Source organism: Amblyomma mixtum, unplaced genomic scaffold, assembly GCF_055824585.1.
Source record: "Amblyomma mixtum isolate Tamu unplaced genomic scaffold, ASM5582458v1 scaffold_13, whole genome shotgun sequence".
NCBI classification, from domain to species: domain Eukaryota; kingdom Metazoa; phylum Arthropoda; class Arachnida; order Ixodida; family Ixodidae; genus Amblyomma; species Amblyomma mixtum.
The window spans coordinates 2016855-2038627 of record NW_028317662.1 but is presented as its reverse complement, the minus strand read 5'-3'; the positions used below and the strand labels follow the sequence as shown (position 1 = coordinate 2038627).

Genomic DNA, 21773 nt, shown 5'->3' with positions numbered 1-21773 from the left:
GAGGTGGTCCCGTTGCGCTCGCCACCCGTTTCGTGACTGAGCGTTGCCAGCTCTCTTAGCGGTAGCGAAGACTCCGAGTCAGGCGTCGGTGAGACTAAGAAAATGCTTTATACATTATGTACAGGGCATAATATAGTTCAACATCGGCACGGGGGCCGAGAGCTATACAACGCGACTGTTCTCGCACAGCGACGATCAGCGAGACACCAGCACGTCACACCATCCGACTCCACTCGTGAGCAGCACTCGACTCACGGTGGGTCGGTCACTCGGTCACTCCGTCACACACTTCCAAGCTGCAGCGTTGGGGCTTATATAGCCTGAGGAACGGTGGCCCCTCAGAACTGGCCAATCCAAAGGCAGCACTCGACGGCAGTCCGAAAGGACCAATCAGCGATCGCGCGGGCCAACCGCTTCAAATTTTGCCGCGCGCGGTGGCGTCCGGGAGAGAAGGAATCTGGCGCCTCGCTGTCTGGCCTCTTGCGACAGGTCCAGGCGTGTTGCTTGCAGATGCTTCTCCTTAGGACTCCGCTGCCGTACGGCGCAGCATCGTGGCTTGTCAGGGAGCGTTAGGGCGCGTGCCTTGCGGCGCAGCACCAGGGCTTGTCAAAAGGGACGCTCGTAGGAGAAAGTTAGCGGCCGGCAGAATTGGAATCCGGGCGGGTTTCCCGGCATGACAGCATCCCCGACATCAGATAAGGTGCCGGGAAGACGAGCTGCTTCCACGTGGCTCGGATGCCAGGCGCGCATCTTCGTCAGGCTCTTCCAAGTTCACGTCCAGTCCAGGTAACTTCACGAGCACCAGGTCCCACTCGCAGGCCAGGAGCTCTGTTGACCTCGTTGTCGCCAAGGCACCTCGACCAGCTTCGCTGAGGTCGTTCCGATCCCCTTGCTTCTCGCCACTGGTCATGGTTGGTCGTTCTGCAGACTACAAAACCGACCGGCAAAAGGCAACACCCAACACAAGCAAGTGCCCTCTGTCTCCCATCAAACACCAGACGAAGCCATAATCCAAATTAACCTAACTAAATTGATGTCCCCATTTATTCCCGCTGCAACAAGAGGCATGTGTACGATCTGGTACACAAGGTTCAAACAACCATTTTGCAAAGTATCAACACATCAAAATAGCAGGAGCACTTAATAATCAACAATAATAATGAAAATCAGATTGGTCCCCTTGAAATCATTTGGACCGAAAACACACTACTGAGGAAGCAAATGAGGTCATTCATTTTTGCCCCTGTCTTCGTTCGAACATGATAGTTTGCTGCAAAGCGAGAGAAGGTAAGTAACGAGGAGGTCACTGAAAGAAGCGATGCCTAGAATGCACGACTTAGAGCATCGGCGTTCGCGTTCAACCTTCCCTTCTTATAGCGGACAACCAGATTGTGCTGGTGGAGGGTCATGCTCCACCTCAGCAAACGGCCGCTTTTAGATGACATGTTACTTAACCAGGTTAGGGGGCAATGGTGCGTTTCCACAACAAACTTAGAACCGGAGACATAACAAGCCAGCTTCTGAACTGCCCACACAAGGCAGGCGCACTCTTTTTCAGAGGTGCTGTATGCCTCTTCCCTACAACTTAGTTTTCGACTCAAATACAAAATTGGTCGTTCATGACCACTAGCATCTTCTTGGCATAGCACCGCTCCCATTCCGCGATCACTCGCGTCACATTGAATGATGAAACCTTTCGAAAAGTCTGGCGCCGTTAGAACCGGCTTATGGCTCAATGCTTGTTTCAACATTTGGAACGCATTTTCTTTCTTCGAGTCCCACGTCACCTTAACGGGCTCCGATTTTCGAAGCGCGTCTGTTAGCGGGCTGGCAAGGTCAGAGTAGTCTCTCACATAGTGTTGGTAATATCCAGCTAAACCTAAAAAAGCCCTTATATCCGTCTTAGTGGTTGGCCGGAGATAGTTTACAATAGAGGCTACCTTGATGTCGGAAGGTCTACGCCGGCCGCGCCCCACCACATGGCCCAAATAAGTCACTTCACCGCAACCTAGGTGACATTTAGCTGGTTTCACAGTGAGGCCTGCCTCTTTCAACCTGCACAATACGACTCGCAAGTGCTCGAGATGTTCTTCCCAAGTGTCCGAAAAGATGGCAACATCGTCGAGGTATGGCAATGCAAACTCGCCCAAACCATGAAGCACTCTGTCCATCAGGCTAGAGAAACAATACGGCGCGTTTTTAAGTCCGAAGCTCAGCATGAGTGGGCGGAAGGTTCCGAACGGGGAAACGAACGCGGCGCAACGGCTAGCCCGTTCCGTAAGGGGTACTTGCCAATAGCCTCGCACGAGGTCCAGCGTAGATATATAATTTGATTTCGACACCGTCTCCACTCTTTCTTCTAGGTTCGGTATCGGATATGTCTGATCTCGGGTGATCGCGTTCAGACGCCGATAATCGACGCATGGCCTCGGATCCTTTCCCGGAACCTGGACAAGTATCAGGGGCGATGTGTAGTCGCTCTCACTTGGCACTATAACCCCCAAGTCACGCATGCGCTGAATCTCCTCAGCCATGATTTTTTTCTGCACGGGTGAACAACGATACGGTTTACTGCGGATCGGTTGCGACGACAACGACGAAGCAGAGCCGACAGTTCTTACCTCGGTTTGTATGACAGCGCGCCGAGGAATCATCGCTGAGTTCAAGGAGTCAAACCTTGGAAATATTTCCCTGCTACAATATTTCCGCGAATGTTTGTAGTGTTGGTTTTTTCATTCTCCAAAGCTGCCGGCACACAGCTTTATCGCTTTGTTTGTGATGCAAGACGCGCCTAGACTTATCTCGATTGATCGCCCCCAGGCGGAGCCGATTGTACGTTGTTGCAGAGTGTTCTAGTAACTTTCCGAGCTTGATGTTGAAAGTTCGCTATCAGCGTTAAAAAGAGCACAGCCGAGAGCGGCGTGAATTCTGTTCAACGACCGCCGAGCACGCTTGTTGCTACGCCGCCGCCGAGTCATTAATTTCTTTGTGGGCGCAAGTCAGCATAAATAAAGAGTTCCGTCACTCCAGAGTTTCGGCACTGCATTCACAACTACGTGACATCTGGTGGAGGTGCTGACGGATGTCTCTGTCGCCCTCACCCTCTGGGAGCCGCCAAAGCAGCCCGTGTCGTCTCGAAGAAGATTGCGAGAAAGCAGCAGAAGCCACCCCAAGCGAAGACGAAGTGCGAAGCAGCCGTCGTCTCCAGCGCCATTCGCCTGAATACGGACCGTACGCAAGCAAAGAAGGACTCGTCAATTGCGACGTCAACCGTGGCTACGACACGCGACCCCATTGTTTTGCGCCAGCCCCGACTGCCGCCCACGTTCAACGGTTCACCGGCCGAGGATCCTGAACAATGGCTGTAACAGTATGACCCTGTCGCTGTCTTCAACAGTTGGGATGGCGAGTCTAAAGTAAGCCACGTTTTATTTGCCCTGGAAGGACAAGCCAGAATTTGGTTCGACAACCGCGAAGCTTCCCTGAGACGTGGGAATCATTCAAGCGAGAGTTCCTGAAGGCATTCTCAAGCATCGTCAGAAAAGAAAGAGCTCAAATGCTTCTACAGTCACGCATCCAACACCGAATGAGACTTCGACCGCGTACGTAGAAGACATGAAGCACCATTCTGGACGTGTCGATCCTGACAGGATGGAGGGGAAAAAGGTGGAGCTTTTGACGCGTGGAGCTAAATAGGCACTTTTTAGCGGTCTGACCCGCAATCCACCGAAGACGTTCGCGGAATTCACCAGTGAAGTAGTCGCCATTGAGAAAACCTTAAAAGCACGAGCCCGTCATCTTCCTCGACAGCCTCAGGTTTCCTCGACCGCTCTCCGGATGGCACAGCATTCGGAGGCAACCTCCGGGATGTTGTCACCCAGACTTCGCGCACTTTTAGTGGGAAGCTCCCAGACACCCTTAGAGCGTGTGGGGGTAGCGGTCTCGGACTCGAAGGAGCTGCCCTCGACTCAGCGTGGCAAGCTCAGCGGAGACCAGCTACCAAGTGACAAGAGGTTTTTGGGTGTTCGGTGCCCAGCTTTCGCTGGTCGCAAGCCAGAGAATGGGTCGGAGCCAAAGGTTCACAAAACAAAACAAAGTTTATATAGCAACGAGACGATACAGATGATTACACAATCACTAGTACAGACACATACACAGTGATTAATTGAACAATGCAACACGTGCAAAGTTAAACTCGAGAGAGAATACAATTCAACGGAAATATTACACCTAAAGTGCACTAAAACAAGCGAGAGAGATAAACAAACAAAACACAATTTGTTCACCGGGCACTGCGGCAGTCCGACGACCAGAGTTCCACGACGATGCCGTCCCGCAGACTGGCGAACGTTGCCTCGTTGGTCCGTGGCTGGCCGAGTGGTGTTTTCCCCGGGAGTCGAACGGGCGCGCTTCTCCGAAGCTTAAACGGCGGTCCGGACTGACTGATAGCGGTCAACGTCCTTCTTTATAGGCTCGCTCTCCCGTCTGTTTGTTGTTCGCGCCCGAGTAGGCGCGCACATACACGCAGCATTGGCAGTGTTGTCTCCCTTTCCTCTTCTCACCGGCCGCGCGTCCCCATTGGTCAGAGGTCGGGGGTCGCATCTCGAAGTTTCGAGCGTGTTCTTGAGCGGCGCCGCCGCCGACGGGCGAGGAGGACGTGTCTTAGTGCACGCAAGGTTACGCCCTTTCCCCCCCGTCAGCCGTAGAACCGACTCGCATGTTCGAGAATAATCGGCGGGGATGACTCATTTCCTCGGCGCACGCCGCGGCGGTGGAGAGAGAGGCACGCGCTCGGCGGGGGCTTTCCCTCCCCCCGTCGGGCTCGCGCCGGCGAGACGCCGTGCGCGCGGCGGTTTTTCTTTGTTTGTTCCTAAAATGCGCCGAATTTTGTGACACTGCCATGGGTGTCCGGAAGGGGGGGCAAGGGGGGGCGGTTGCCCCCCCTTGGAATTACGGATATTATTTGTGCACTAGTAGAAAACAACTACACAGCTGCCGCCTCCCTCATAACCGGCCATCGGGTGCACCCCCCTGGAAAAAGTTCTGCGGACGCCCTTGGACACTGCCCCTTCCTTTAAGAATATTGTGTAACAATATTCACAAAACACAAAATTCGCGCGCACATGCATGCGCTCACAAAGTCAGTGGCGGATGCCAAAATACATACATCAATGCCTTGATGCTTTCAAATACATAACACAGTACAATAGACAGATTGCACTCCAAAACACGCCGCAGTTCGGCGGTACAATTCGCGCGCACATGCATGCGCTCACAAAATACATGTGAAAATACATACATCAATACCATGATGTTTTCACATGCACAGCACAGTACAATGTTCACAATGCACATAAAAACTCGCCGAAATTCGGCAGTACAATGTTCAGTCATAACACACTCGACCTTGAGGCATGCTTCCACCTAAGTTCTAGACTCGACTTAAGTAGTCGGCCCCCACATTTTCGCTGCCTTTTATGTGTTCTACTGTAAACTGGTACTCTTGGAGGAGTAAACTCCATCGTAGTACACGGCTGTTCAATTGTTTTGCTTGTTGGAGGTACTGGAGCGGCTGGTGGTCGGTTTGTACTACGAACGGTGTTCCGTAGAGGTAGGTGTTGAACTTCCGGATTCCCCATACCAGCGCCAAGCACTCCCTTTCGATGGTACTGTACGCGGCCTCCCTGGGGAGCAGCTTCCTACTGGCATATGCAATCGGATGGAGGGTCTCCTGGTGTGGTTGCATCAGTACGGCACCCAGGCTTGTATCGGATGCGTCTGTACGCAGCACAAAGGGCTGCGTGAAGTCGGGGAGCCGTAGTATAGGAGGGTTGGCAATATGTCGCTTTAATTCCGTGAAGGCTGCCTCGTGGATGGGTGTCCACTTGACGTGGTTGTTCTCACCCTTTCTCGTCAGTTGCGTAAGGGGAGCGCTGATTTCAGCGTAGTTTGGGATGAATTCTCGATACTAGCCGGTAAGTCCTAAGAACGAACGTACCTGCCGCTTAGTTTTTGGGGCCGGAGCGGCTTGTATCTTCTCTAGAGTTTTCTCAAGTGGCGCCAAATACCCCTTCCCGAGTCGGTGCCCGAGGAAGTCGATCTCGTGTACTCCAAATTCACACTTACTAGGGCGAATGGTTAGTCCAGCTGTCTTGATCCTCGCGAACAGTTGTTCCAACGATGTGATGTGTTCTTCCCATGTCTTGCTTGCCACTAGGACGTCATCGTAGTAGTGATATACATCGGGGAGACCCTTCGTGATCCGTCTCATTAGTTTCGCAAAGACAGCTGGAGCGGTTTTAATGCCAAATTGCATGTAACGGAACTGGTAAAGGCCGGAGGGTGTAGAAAACGCCGTCTTAGCCTTTGAAGGTTCAGACAGTGGAATTTGCCAGTATCCTTTCACAAAGTCGACTTTGGAGAAGTAGTTCGCTCCTCCCACGCTGGCAAACACCGAGTCGGCCGTCGGCATAGGTTCAGAATCTGCCACCAATACATCGTTTAGACGCCGAAAGTCCACCACAAACCGGTTTGTCTGGTCCGGTTTTCGTACGAGCAGGACGGGTGAGTTGTACGGCGACAATGATTCCTCGATTATGCCCAGTGTCTTCATCTCTCGCACTTCCTTTTCGACGTTTTCGCGTGTAGAAAAAGGTAGTGGATATTGCCGGACGTATACCGGGGTATCGGTTGTCAGCTCGAGGTGACACTCCACCCATTCAGTTTTGCCGGGCACGTTGGAAAAAATCGGACGGTGTTTGGTCATCACCTCCATGAGTTGCGTTTGCTGTGCGAGAGATAATTTAGGGGACAGTTTCACGTCTTGCATTCCTTCCGTCTTGTTAAATTCAGGTACTGGAATGCTCTGTTCTTCGTCCAGGTCTGACACGCCGCTGAAGGCTAGACATTGACGTCTCGTGGGCGTTACTGCTCTTTCTTCGTATCTCTTTAGCAAATTAGCATGGAAGAGTCTGGGGCCCCCGGGCGTCTCGATGGTGTAGTCAGCTTCTCCCTTCTTTTCCTTCACTTCAAATGGTCCCTTCCATTGCAAGAGCAATTTGTTCTTGTCGGTCGGAAGAAGAACCAGTACCTTATCGCCAGCCCTGAACTGTCGATCCTTCGTCTTTCGATTGTATATCGTAGCGTAGCGTGCTCCAGCTCTTTGCAATTCTTCGTGGGCCAGTCGACAGGTTTCTTCTAGTCTGTTCCGAAGGTCGAGAACATGTTGGTATGTAGTCTTTGACTCTCCATCCAGTTCTTCATTGGTCCAAAGTTCCTTGAGGATGGTTAGAGGGCCTCTTACCTGTCGGCCGTATAGAAGTTCGAAAGGCGAGAATCCTAGGCTAGCCTGTGGAACCTCCCTGTACGCGAAGAGTAATGGGGCCAGATATCGGTCCCAGTCGCGGGGTTTTTCTGCGCACATGCGCTTCAACATCGTCTTAAGGGTCCCGTTGAACTTTTCTACTAATCCATTTGCCATTGGATGGTATGGGGTGGTGTGCAATTGGCGTAATGATAGTAGTCTCGCTACTTCCTTCATGAGATCGGAGGTGAAGTTGCTTCCCCGGTCACTAAGTACTTCTCTCGGCACTCCGACGCGTGAAAAAATCTCGACAAGTGCTTCAGCGATTCGCTCGGTCTCGATGCTCGGCAGTGCCACAGCATCCGGATAGCGGGTGGCATAGTCCACTAAAGTAAGAATGTAACGATTCCCGCCTTTATAAGGGGGATGGATTGGTCCCACGACATCTATTGCCACTCTAGAAAATGGAGTTTCGATTATAGGTGGTCTTCCAAGCGGTACACGTGGTACCCGACCCTTTTGAACGGTCCTTTGGCATATGCCACATGAAGCGACGAACCTCTTAACGTCAGCGGAGATACCTGGCCAAAAGAACTCATCCAGTATCCTGGATTTCGTTTTTTCGCCTCCCAGATGACCGGCCATGATATTGTCATGTGCTGTCTGTAGGACTGTCTCTCGATATTTCTCGGGCATGACCAACTGACGTAGTTGCTTGCCTGTTCTGTCGGTATAAAACCGGTACAGAAACCCCTTCTCCCATCGGAACTCTATGGTACTCTTCCCGTCTCGGCATTTCCTTCGTTTGCCCAGTTGTGAAAGGCACGTTCGCAGTGTTTTGTCTCGTTCTTGTTCTTCTCCATAGCTTCGCTCTTCCGCCGATTCTTTAGCAGCATCCGGAGTCTTCAACGATGAGAATTTTGTTCTCTGAGCTTTGGCTTCTGCGCGGGTTACCGCCGCCACACTGGCTTCTTCCTTTTCTTGTCGTTCCGATTTCATTGGAGCTGACTGCTCTTCTTTATTTTCATTGAGACATTGTGGGTCTTCTGCCCCTCTAACTCCATCAATATTGCCCAAAATAAGATCGTACAAAGGATTTTTCATGCATAACGCCGTCACCTCTCCGCTGTAGTACGGTGTGTCTACCGTCACTCTAGCTTCGGGCAGAAATCGAATGGAGCCATCTACAAGGAATACCGGGCTCTTTCTTCCGGTAAGTTCGTCGTCTTGGACTAAATCTCTCTTCACAATCACAGTGCTGGCGCCTGTGTCGCGCAGCACGGAGACTGATCTTCCTGCCACCCTTCCTGTGAGTACAGGCATTCCCTCAGCAAGGTGATCAGGTCGGGGCCTCTGACTGCGTTAACTACTGGTATTTTCTTGCCGCTTTTTAACTCTACAAAGCCATTGTCGTCTTCTTCCTCCAGATGATCGCCCGAACGAGTCTGCATGCAGGATACCTGGGGAATGGACTTCCCTGGTTTAGGGCACACCGCAGATTTGTGCCCTTTTTGGCCGCATTTGAAACACGCTGTTGGGCTGCTTGTAGCGCTGTTGCGGTAATTTGACGCGTAGTGTCCTACCTTGTTGCATAGATAGCACTTCGGTGGGGGTTTTGGACTGAATCGCGTATCGCGGTTGTCCGATTTCTGCGCGCTTTCTGAATTTGCATTCTTAATTTTGCTCAGATTCGTTCCTCCTTGGGCTTCAAGAAATTGGTCGGCGAGTTCTAGCATTTCAGAGAGGGTCTTGGCCCTTCTCTCCTTGAGGTACAGCGACAAGTTCGGGTGGCAGCTGCTCAGGAATTGCTCCTTGATGAGCAGCTCGCGGAGTGCACTGTACTCCTGGGCGATTTCCGACAGTTCTGTCCACCGATCGAAATAGTGGCTTAACCGCGCCACATATTGTGTTGCCGTTTCGCCGTCTGTGGGCTTTCCTGTCCGAAATTTGTCCCTAAATCCCTCGGTGGTGAGTCGGAATCGTTTAAGCAGAGCGGCTTTCACCTTGCTATAACTTGCTGCGTCTTCAGGAGACAGTCGCCCGAATACACTTAGTGCCTCACCGCTCAGACAAGTGCTAAGAACGGTAGCGCATTCACTGTCTGACCAATTCTGGCTCACCGCGATCCCTTCGAATCGCTTAAAGAATGCGTCCAGATCGTCCCTTTTTTCATCGAATCTAGGGAGCAACCTGCTGGCATCTATCCGGAAACTGCTACATTCTTCCCTGGTGCTATGCACTTCAGCTGAGTGGTTCGCAGCACGTTGCAGTTCCAGTTTCACGGTAAGCAGCTTCATTTCGCGTTCAAATTCTCTTTCTTTTTCTTTCTCGGCTTCTTCTCGAGCCTTCTGCCTTTCCTTTTCAATTCTCTCTCTCTCTTTTTCGGCTTCTTCCCGAGCCCTCTCTCTTTCTTTTTCGGCTTCTTCCCGAGCCTTCTGCCTTTCCTTTTCAATTCTCTCTCTCTCTTTTTCGGCTTCTTCCCGAGCCCTCTCTCTTTCTTTTTCGGCTTCTTCCCGAGCCTTCTGCCTTTCCTTTTCAATTCTCTCTCTCTCTTTTTCGGCTTCTTCCCGAGCCCTCTCTCTTTCCTGGTCCACCCATTTACGCAGTCCAGCTCCGGACAACCCCATCTGGGTGCCCACCTCTACAAGCTCCTTTAAATTCATAGTTGGAGGCCGAACTCTACATCAAGGCAACTAATACCTCTCCACGGTGAACCTCATTAACCGCTTCAGCGCGGCACCTCACGGTATCGCTCTGCTGCTACCACTCGTTTACGACCTCTTCGTAAACTCCTTCCGACTCTTTCTCCGTTCTCTGTGCTTGCAAACACCAAACGTCCTGTCGCGGACGCCAGAATATATTGTCACCCAGACTTCGCGCACTTTTAATGGGAAGCTCCCAGACACCCTTAGAGCGTGTGGGGGTAGCGGTCTCGGACTCGAAGGAGCTGCCCTCGACTCAGCGTGGCAAGCTCAGCGGAGACCAGCTACCAAGTGACAAGAGGTTTTTGGGCGTTCGGTGCCCAGCTTTCGCTGGTCGCAAGCCAGAGAATGGGTCGGAGCCAAAGGTTCACAAAACAAAACAAAGTTTATATAGCAACGAGACGATACAGATGATTACACAATCACTAGTACAGACACATACACAGTGATTAATTGAACAGTGCAACACGTGCAAAGTTAAACTCGAGAGAGAATACAATTCAACGGAAATATTACACCTAAAGTGCACTAAAACAAGCGAGAGAGATAAACAAACAAAACACAATTTGTTCACCGGGCACTGCGGCAGTCCGACGACCAGAGTTCCACGACGATGCCGTCCCGCAGACTGGCGAACGTTGCCTCGTTGGTCCGTGGCTGGCCGAGTGGTGTTTTCCCCGGGAGTCGAACGGGCGCGCTTCTCCGAAGCTTAAACGGCGGTCCGGACTGACTGATAGCGGTCAACGTCCTTCTTTATAGGCTCGCTCTCCCGTCTGTTTGTTGTTCGCGCCCGAGTAGGCGCGCACATACACGCAGCATTGGCAGTGCTGTCTCCCTTTCCTCTTCTCACCGGCCGCGCGTCCCCATTGGTCAGAGGTCGGGGGTCGCATCTCGAAGTTTCGAGCGTGTTCTTGAGCGGCGCCGCCGCCGACGGGCGAGGAGGACGTGTCTTAGTGCACGCAAGGTTACGCCCTTTCCCCCCCGTCAGCCGTAGAACCGACTCGCATGTTCGAGAATAATCGGCGGGGATGACTCATTTCCTCGGCGCACGCCGCGGCGGTGGAGAGAGAGGCACGCGCTCGGCGGGGGCTTTCCCTCCCCCCGTCGGGCTCGCGCCGGCGAGACGCCGTGCGCGCGGCGGTTTTTCTTTGTTTGTTCCTAAAATGCGCCGAATTTTGTGACAGATGTTATCCGCGATATTGTACGGGAGGAGCTCCGTCACCTGCTACCATCTTCCAACCAGCCTCAACTAGCGACCCTTGAGGAAATCGTCCGCGAGTAAGTACAGCATGCACTTGGCTCTTCTTCACAGACGACACCAACGGAGGTTGAAACCATGACCTACGCCGCCGCACTACGCAGTCCTGCGCCCCGAAGAGACCCCTCAAACCCTCTTCGACGGGCACCAGCTCTACAAGAACGATGACCCCTGGCTCCCGCCCACCCACTTTTCGAGAGAAGCAACGGAACTAGAAAATGCGACCATGGGAGGACTCCAGACTGCCGCCCACTGAGTTTACATTCTGGCCATGCTGGGCACACACTTTGCCACGGCCCGTACAGACGCATCGGCCTGCAAGGGTTCGCCATCAACGCGTCACGACCGCTCCCCGGCCAGTGACCACGGGAAATAGACGACTACCTGCATAGAGGGGAGTACGTGTCGTCAAGCCGTCAAGCCGGATGACGTGCAACTCCAGAGAGAGGACATCCGACTTAGAAGTGGTTATCGACGGCCGGAAAGTCACCGCTCTAGTCGACACAGGAGTCGTTTATTCGGTGATTAATGCACTATTCGCTGCGCAGCGGAAGAAAGTAATGACCGTTCTGGACGGCCCACAAATTCGCACCGCAGGGGGTCACCTCATTACAGCATCAGGACGATCCACAGCACGAGTGACTCTATTCCGCAATCATCGTAGTGCTACGACGATGTTCCCGCGAAGTGATCTTGGGCATGGATTTCCTTAATGAGCATCAGGCGATCATCGACCTGCGATCCAAGATGATCACACTTTCCATGGACGAGGCCATCCCTTTGATGAGAACTGCGGTACGTCGCGTTGCCCTCAGTATCATGGAAGAACTAGTGAACGTCCCGCTCCGCTCAAGCGTCATCATCACCGTAGGCGCCACTGAAGGCAAGAACACTGAGGCCATTGTCGATGGGAACATGCAGTTGCTTCTCGACCGCGGAATCGGCATCACAAGAGGAATCGGCTTCGCTAGAGGAATCGCACATTTCCGCAAAGGAGAAGCCGAAGTACTGCTGACTAATTTCTTCGAAGAATACCGGCACGTTGGCAGAGGAAAGACAATTGCTCTCCACGACGAAGTATCCGACGCACGAGACTTCTTCGCCCTCTCAGACCCATCCGTAGAAGATTCGCCTGGTCCATAGAACTCGCCTACTTTCGATATAAACCCAGCGCTGTCCCGCAACAGGCAAGACCAGATCGAGATCCACCATCTCCTTCGAAGCTACAGCGAGTGCTTTTCGTCATCGCCGAAGGTCCGACAGACGCCGATTGCCAAGCATCGCATTATAACCGACCAGCACGCCCGACCTCTCCGCCAAAGCCCTTACCGAGTGTCGCCGCGAGAACGACAAGGCATCCGGACCCAAGTGGAAGAAATGTTTCGCGACAACGTTATCCAAGCTTCAAAGAGCCCCTGGGCGGCACCGGTTGTCCTAGTGAGAAAGAAAGACGGCACACTTCGATTATGCGTTCATTACCACCGCCTGAGCAACATCACAAAGAAGGAAGTCTACCCTCCCCCGCATCGACGACACACTGGACCAGCTCTGCAACGCTAAGTATTTCTCATCGATGGACCTCAAAAGCGGCTACTGGCTAATTGAGGTCGATGAAAGAGATCGCGAGAAGACCGCATTCATCATTCCAGATGGCCTCTTCGAGCTGAAGGCGATGCCGTTTGGTCTCTGTTTCGCACCAGCAACAATTCAGCGAGTAATGGATACAGTGCTGGCGGGCCTGAAGTGGCAGATTTGTCTCGGATATTTAGATCACTTCGTTCCCTTCGCCGCGAACTTTGAGGAGCACCTAGAAAGGACTCGAACAGTACTAGACGCAATCAAATCGTCCGGCCTAACCTTGAAAGCAGAGAAGTGCCACTTTGGCTTTGAAGACCTGCTCTTGCTAGGTCACACTGTTAGCAAGGAGAGAGTACGCCCACACCCGCAGAAAACAGCTGTATCGCAATGTTTCAGCCACCGGCCGATAAGAAAGCTGTGCGCAGATTCCTCGGACTGTGCGTGTATTACCGGCGATTTGTCAAGAACTTTTCGCGCTTCGCCGAGCCACTGACCCACCTGACAAAAGCAGACGTGCCATTTAAATGGGAAGCGCCGCAAGTGGAAACATTAAATGAACTTCAGCGTCATTTACAGTCCCTGCCGATCCTCGCGCACTTTGTTGAAAACACCAAGACTGAAATTCATAACGACTCCAATAGTGTGGGCCTAGGCGCTGTCTTCGTTCAGAGAACTAACGGAGTGAAGAGAGTCATCGCACACGCTAGCCGTTCCGTGCCCAAACCGAGGATAATTTTTCGACAACCGAGAAGGAGTGCCTTGCCAACATCTGGGCTACGTCGAAATTCCGCCACTAACTGTTCTGACGGCCATTCAAGGTGACCAGCGATCCCCGTGCGCTGTGCTGGCTCGCCAGTTTGAAGGAACCATCCGGCCGCCTTGCTCGATGGAGCCTGCGCCTCCAGGAGTTTGACGTCACCGTCGTTTGCAATCCGGACGCTAGCACTCTGACGCCGACTGCCTGTTACGAGCCCCTGTAGATGTACCACCGCAGGACGATGATGAGGACGCGTTCCTGGGGCCCATCAGCTCGAGCTCTTTTGCACAACAGCAAAGCTCGGACCCCGACTTAAAATGCCTCGAGTACTTGGAAGGCAAGGTTTCTTCAGCTCCGTCCTCGTTCGAAAAAGGATTGTCTTCGTTCTTTTTACAGAATGATGTCCTCGTGAAGAAGAACTTTGTAGCGAACAAAGCAGGCTGCCTCCTTCTTGTACCTGCAAGTCTGCGCGGAGAAGTTCTTTAGTCTTCACACGACGAGCCGATAGCTGGACGTCTCGGGTTTTCTCGCACCCTCCTCCACATTCAAGACAAGTATTACTGGCCACGAGTATCTGTTGTTGTCCCACATTATGTGAAAACCTGTCGAGATTGTCAGCGACTAAATACCCCTCCACCCCGACCAGCAGGATTTCCAAATCCCATTGAGCCCCCCTAAGACCCCTTCAGCAGATCGGCATAGACTTGATTGGCCCGTTCCCGAAGTCAACATTTGGAAATAAGTGGATAATATAGCCACCGACTACATGACCCGCTACGCCGAGGCAAAAGGCCTACCGAACAGAACAGCAGCAGAAGTCGCCAAATTTTTTGTGGAGTGCACTCTTCTGGGACACGACGCACCCGATGTACTGATCACTGACAGAGGAACAGCATTCACGGCGGTATTGACGCAAGCCATCCTGCGTTACAGCCAAACCAGCCATCGGAGGACAACTGCATACCATCCGTAGACCAAAGGAGCAACCGAGCGCCTGATCAAAACCATCGCCGATATGCTCGCTATGTATGTCGATACCGAACACAAGACTTCGGACGTTATCCTTCCTTACATCGTCTTAGCATACAACACCGCAATGCAAGAAACCACCCAGATGACGCCTTTTAGGATAGTCCATGGCAGGCGGGTCATGACCAAGCTAGACGCCATGCTGCCCAATGTTACCGAAGATAACCTCGACGCCGCTGCGGTGGCTCAGTGGTTATGGTGCTGGGCTGCTGACCCGAAAAACGCGGGTTCGATCCCGGCCGCGGCGGTTGAATTTCTTTGGAGGAGAAATTCTAGAGGCCCGTATACTGTGCGATGTCAGTGCACGTTAAAGAACGCCATGTGGTCGAAATTTCCGGAGCCCTCCACTACGGCGTCTCTCATAGCCTTTGTCGCTTTGAGAAGTTAAACCCCATAAAACAAACGAAACTAGATGACCTCGACGTTAACGCCTACCTTCAACGCGCAGAAGCCTGAAGACTTGGCAGGTTACCAATCAGCGACCAGCAGCGGGCCGACGCTAGATGCTATACCTCTGGAGACGCCACGCGGTATACAAGACAGGAGACCGAGTCTGGGTTTGGACGACCATTCGCCATCGCGGATTGAGTGAAAAACTTTTGCGCCGCTATTTCGGCCCGTACAAGGTTCTTTGTCGGCTAGGTGAACTGGACTATGAAGTCGTCCTTGGCGAAATGACTGCATCCCAGCGACGCCGCGTACGACCAGAAGTTGTCCATGTCGTCCGTCTTAAGCCCTATCATGCGCGCTAGAACACGCAGTGTTTACATCCTTAGTGCTTATTTTTACACACTCCGTTTTAGTATTTTGTGGCCGCATTGTACTAAAACATGAGCTCGATGCTTCTTTGAGAGGGGAGTAATGCCGAGAATGTTTGTAGTGTTTGTTTGTTCATTTTCCAACGCTGCTTGCACACCGCTTTATCGCTTTAACACGTCTCGTGTTAAACTGCAGCACACTCTCGCGCTGTGCCTTGCAGATCGGCTTCTTCATCGACTAATATTGCTATCAAAGTAATATTCGCGCTTTGAGCTGTGAGGCCGTAGTGGCGGAGAGATGTGCGCTGCCTTCGTGGGCGTGGACAACGATGTGCCATACAATGCAGTGGAGCCATATAGGCTTCGGCGTTGACGATATTATTGCAATAACACGGCACTGGAGCACAGGCCAGCGGCTGTTCATTTGGTAAACTGGCATTGACGATGAAAAAGTTTACGATGCGCATAACTCGCTCCCAGGTTCAGTGGACATCTCAATGGCGCTTTCAGGTACGTGGCGGTAGTGTCCACCTGAAATACTCTGCTTTAATATTTCGTGCTTACCGATGCTAAACCACTCGCCATTTTTTTTGTTTTGTTTGCCCTCTGTTAATAACGTTAGTTCATTCCAGTCATAGCAAGCATACACAGTCGAGTAACTATACTGGGAACCGAATTTTATGCAGCAAAAGGTCGAGAATTCCAAGCTATTTTAATAAGAAATGTAAGCTAACCTCTGTTAGTGACCTTCTGTTGCTATCGCTGAGAAAGAATGCAATTTGTAACAGCCGTTGAAAAAAGCAAACAGACGATTTAAGAACGGATATTCTTTACTTTCTGTTTTTGCTTCACTTCTGCGTAGCACCTGACAACACACGACGAAAAATATACTGACGTGCGACGGGATGTCTACTAGACATGGCCGACTCTGTAAAGTCCCCAGTTGGATTTTTTCTTCCACGAGTGAAACATTATAAAATCAGTTGCAAGTTCTAGTTATCCATGCGATAACACTAGAAGCCTCATCAGCAAAAAAAAAAAACAAAAAACACGGCATTGTCATCTATAAAATTCGATGATATAAGTAGAGACAGTGACGACGTCACTGAGTCACGTGACATGGCCTAGCGCAGATTGGCTGATAGAGTGTATGACGTAATGAGACAACGTGGCGTACGGAGGTTGCAGGTGCGCTGGCAGTTGGCAGGTGCGCTGGTCACGTAACATGACCGAGTGCGGGGGCAGGCTCGGCGACAACTGACAGCGGCGCTTGGTTGTGCGCAGTATTGTCCAGACAACACCGCGTATCACGTTGGAATGGAGCCGGAATTAATACGCGTGCGCCCCAGCAGAGGAAGATCGCCGCAGGCGGAGAGAGCGATCATGAAAGTATGTAGCTGACGATGAAGTATGGGCGGCTGCAGAGGCTCAGCGCATGTTGCGAGCATCATTGACCGGAAAGCAGAAGCAGGCTGACTTCAGACTTTAATTGCATCGCTTTCTCAAGACGTAATGCAATTAATTAATTAAGTATCCCCTAGATTTTTTTTCCTCCTGGTTGTTCTTCTGATATCTGAAAATACCAATCTCCTTCATAAGCATTACGCATTACAACCGTCTTTCTTCTCCTCTCCTTCTCCACCAGTAGAAAGTGGTAGGCCAACCGTACGTAACCGTGCAGTTCAATCATGCGTAAGCCTTTGCCGTTCCATTGAGCGTTTGGTGTGATTAGGGGACCCGTGCGGGTGCTGAAAGGTCGTGTTTTCCTTTTCTCTCAACATTGCCGAGCGCACATTCACTGTTCCTGCAGGGCCCCTTACGAAAATGGCAGATATGGGCCAGATATATTTTATATATGGCTGTATATACTCATATATGGGATCATATACAGTTAAATAGGTCCATATATGGTCGTATATACGGCCAGATATGACCATGGGAAACCTGATATGCCGCAATATACTGCTATATATGGGCGTATAAGACCACAAATACGGGCAGATACGGCCATAAGGTACCTTATATATTGCCATATACTGCTATATATAGTCGTATTTGAGTCCTTATATAGATGCTCTTTCTTTATATGGGGACCTTGAAATACTTATATGGAAACAATCTCGCAGATATGGAACATATCCTACCTCATATGTGGGGTGCTTGTGCCATATACTTCCGAACTTAAATAATTAACTTTGTGTCAAACATGATAATATTGGTTAATTAAGATGGTGAAACACACCGCACAACAAGGTACTAAGCTTTGTATGATTGAGGCTTCAATCAAGTTAGACTGCTATTACATAGCGGTGTTTAACTAAGGTGAATTAAAGTACAGTGCTATAAATCACCTTCAACTTTGCTATGATTTAAATGTACTAATACATGCATATACGCGCTTTCTATCTTGGGTGGACTTCGAACCTTCCTGACTGGGTCTAAATAAGTGGATTACAAGTCCAGCGAGTTGGTTGCGATCGAAATCACAGTTTTTAGGATTATTGATAGATTATAGAGTCCCGAACGTACAACAAGTGCTTGGGGATCGAACTCAGCCCCTTCGCAAACGTGATGAATACTCAAACCATCAAGCCGGTGGTGCGGTGTACGTTCCTTCTCTGGGCGCTGTTCCCCAAAACTATGTCGTTCTGAAGGACTAGGAAACCTGCATTGTTTGCCGTAATGCCAGACAACAAACGTTTGCAAAACCGCTGCAGCATACAGCCATTTCTTGTCCAGGAGCGTAAATAACACATCGCTCCTTGCTGCACAGTGATGAAGACTAAAACGTTCTAGTATAATTGTTAGAGAAAAATACAAAATGTTTGGAAATTCATTTATCTAGAGTTGCCAGCAAAACGTTTACAATGCAGACGAGAAAAACTCCACAGCTACACGCAAATCTTTTACCCAACGCCTTTTCCGCGCCGCCGAGTCTCCGTGGTGTACTGACCAAGCTCGCCATTCTACTCCGACTGTTGTGCCAAGCTTAACAGTTTGTAAAAAATCTTCTGCAAATATGCAGATGCAACGCACTATGCGCGTTGGTCTGTTTCTTTTCGCCTCAACATAATCCAACCTCCCCTGCCGGCCGATATTCAGATGCCAGTTCTGAGACCGGCCGCCACGGGGAAGCAAGACATCCTTTATTTGCGTATTAAATGAGTCGCCGTTGTGTCCACGGTCAGCCACCATATAGTGCCTAGAATATAGCTACCACTCACGGCAAAATGTTCCTTACCCTACTGAGCGAGAGATGGCGTTGCCATGGGCGTCCGGAGGGGGGGGGGGGGGGCAAGGGGGGGCGGCTGGACCCCCCTGGAAAATCACTCACTCGAACCGTGAGTGATGGCCGCACGCCAGGGGCGGTGGTGCGCTCAGTCAAAAGGGTAAAAGCAGCCCCGCATGGTCACATCTGCGAAATGCCGCGTCCGGGCGTGCGTCGTTCCGCCGTTTTCAAACCACGCCATCGTTAGCTCTACTGAAGGGCGACCTGTTCCAGACATACAGCGGCACCGGCGAGCATGTGTTTCGAGCCGCCTTGAGATGGGTGTCTGTTTCTTTGATCTCTAGAGAGATAGCGACACGGAGGCAGACAGTGCACGGGGCATCTTGTTTTCGCCTATCGTTACGCCGGTCACCGATGAATTCTTAAGGAGGGAAGGTAAAATCAGCCGTGTCCACCCCCGCTTTGTCGGGCTGCTCAGGGGCAAGCGGGCGATGAGTTGGCGCCGCCGCCGCTCGCTGTCTCCTCCGATCCACGGGTAGCGCAGTTCGGTAGAAGCGCCGCTTTCAGAATCTCCGGCAAAGGGGATTAGCTGCTTTTGTTCACGGCGACGCAGTCTCCCGAGGCGCCCCCACACCAGCGTTCTTTGCGTCTTCTGCGAAAACCAGCGCCTTTGGTCAACGCAGCCCGATGGCGCCTGCCTGGCTCGCCTGTCACCTCTGGCTGGGCCTCAAATCACAACAGCGCCCATGTACTGTGCGTGTCAGTGCATGGTAAAGAGACACAGGTGGTCGACATTACCCGGAACTCTGTACTACTCCATCCCTCATAGCCTGAGTCGTTTTGGGGCTCTGAACCCCATAAAAACACAAAAACAAATTTTCCGACTGGAGTGGCGAGTGTCCCTTCCCCTCGGAAGTTGCGCGGCGTTCCTTTCACCCCCAAAGTGCGCATTCGGGGATACTGCGGCAAGTAAGCCCTTGCACGTGTGCGCGCCTCTGTGTTTGTGCTTGGGTGTTTTTAGTGGCCGGTTGTCAGCGAAGCTGAGAACAACCAAGACAGCGGACGAGAAAACGACGAGCGGAGAGCAGTGTGTGTGCGGTTGCTCGACTGTGCGGATGCGCAAGCAAGATGGAGCGAGGTGTATGAAGCTGCGACCGTGCATTTATCTTGTAAATAAGTTTTCGTTGTATATATAGTCATCTTTTGTTTTCAACGTACGCGTTCAACAGTTTTTCCAATCAATGTGTATGATGAGTGTGCACCGAGAGCGTGTAATGAAGCACAGAAGTGAATTTATCACACGTGTAATTACGCAATTCGCCCAGAAAAATCCGAGGCGCCTACAGTTGCTGTTCAAGGAAGACTGACTGAGTGACTGTAGTTGCGTGTTTGTGAACATATTGTGCTGTGTGCTGGTCATCAATCCGGGTGAGTCGAGAACCCGTATGCAGCAAGACTGAGCACTCTTCTCCACGAAGTGATATAGCATCTTTTTGCATTTTTATTAATTTTAGTTGTTTCTTCGTTGATAAACTCCAATGTACCTCTCCTAGCCGCGCTTTAATTTGCTGTTTGTAATTTTTCTTTCATGTGTGCATTTTGTTTAATTTTTATTTATATATAAATAAATAAATTTACTCCGCAAATAGCGTTGCTGAGGCGGTGAAAAAGCGGACTCTCGAGACCCCCCCAGAACAGCAGAAAAGCGACACATTGCCGCCTTCGGCGGTGCTCAGCAGATAGCTGGAGGGTGGATAGTCCAGGTCCGCGTCACTTTCCCCCTTTCTTTCGCTCCGAAAGCCACGCCGAGGGAACCAGAGCTTTGCAGAGGGGCGTTGCAAGCGCGAGTGAAAAGCACCATAGCACCGTCTCCCGCGACTCCCCACAATTGACCGGACAGACCTGTCACCCATACCAGAGTCCTTCTCTGCCCATACCATTGAGAAGTTGCGCCTAACGCCCTTTCTCTTGAAAAAAACCAGTTCCGCACATGCTTTGCACGTGTTGGACTGCCTGGAAATCTGTTTTTGCGCTGACGCTTGCTTTTTCCTTCGTGCTAGAACGCTGACGAGATTAAGAGGATTAGGAAAATGTACAAGGGCGATAGAAAATAATGTGAACAGCATGTTGCCTACGCACTGCGAAATTGGAATTCATGTCTGTAGCGTACTTGTGTTCGAATTAGGCGCTGCGCTGTTCGCATTTCTTTCTATCGCGACAGTACCCTCTCGGGTGCAGGTTCCAAGAAAGAGTGGTCAGCGATTTTTTTTTTCTGCGCCGAACCGGAAAAAAAAAGAGAACTGACAGTGCATCAGGTCCACTTCGTGGAGCAGATATTTGACGAAACTGCAGTCACCGTTGCGCCGACATGTATGTCGCAAGTAAATGGCAAGTTCATTTAAGACGAGGAATTCGAGCTTAATACCTTTTTTTTATGCACGGTCATTTTCGCAAAATACTTAATTTTGTTGAATAGCTCAGCACTTCGATGTACGCAACTTTTTTGGCCAAATAGTTGGAATTTCTTTACGTTTTTCGCCAAATAAGGACGACTATGTGTTTATTTGGACGTAAAATAAAGATAGGTGAGGCCGAAAACAAAAACGAAAATACGCGCGAAATGTGCTTACCAGCTGCTCGCTTACGGCTAAGAGAAAAAATGCTATAGTTTGGTCAGTCACTATTCAGTGGTTGATACATTTAATTAAATGCCGATTGCAGCGCACGTGCATTCCCAAAACAATTTATTTGCAGAGCCATCTCTTATATTCAAATGCTCACTCATGTGCAAGCTAATATCTTTACTACTTTTACTTTTAGACATTTTTTACATCTAGCAAAATAACTTGGAAATTGAGCCGGGCGTCACACAAAGGAACAATGAGGCGATCACTGACCTTGCCTCACAGGCGTCTGCCTAACGCAGCTGTTGATGTCAGCCTCCAAAATATTTGTTTGCGTTACCTGACCGGCGGAGGGCTTTACAGGAAAAAAAAAATGGTTTCGTTAGCGTGAGCTCTACGACTAAACACTGCATGCTTAGTGAATTACAATGAAAATTCGTCAGAAATAATATACACGCGCAACATACCAAACCAATTTAGCAAGAGAAAACCGCCTACTTCAGCTTGCGCCTACTTCAGCTTGCGCAGGCTTGCC

The 21773-nt window shown here is 50.9% G+C and overlaps 1 pseudogene; it reads right to left on the bottom strand.

Moving 5' to 3' along the window:
* Positions 1 to 7343: 7343 nt before the first annotated feature.
* On the bottom strand, positions 7344 to 9966 carry LOC149324881 (uncharacterized; annotated as a pseudogene).
* Positions 9967 to 21773: the final 11807 nt, after the last annotated feature.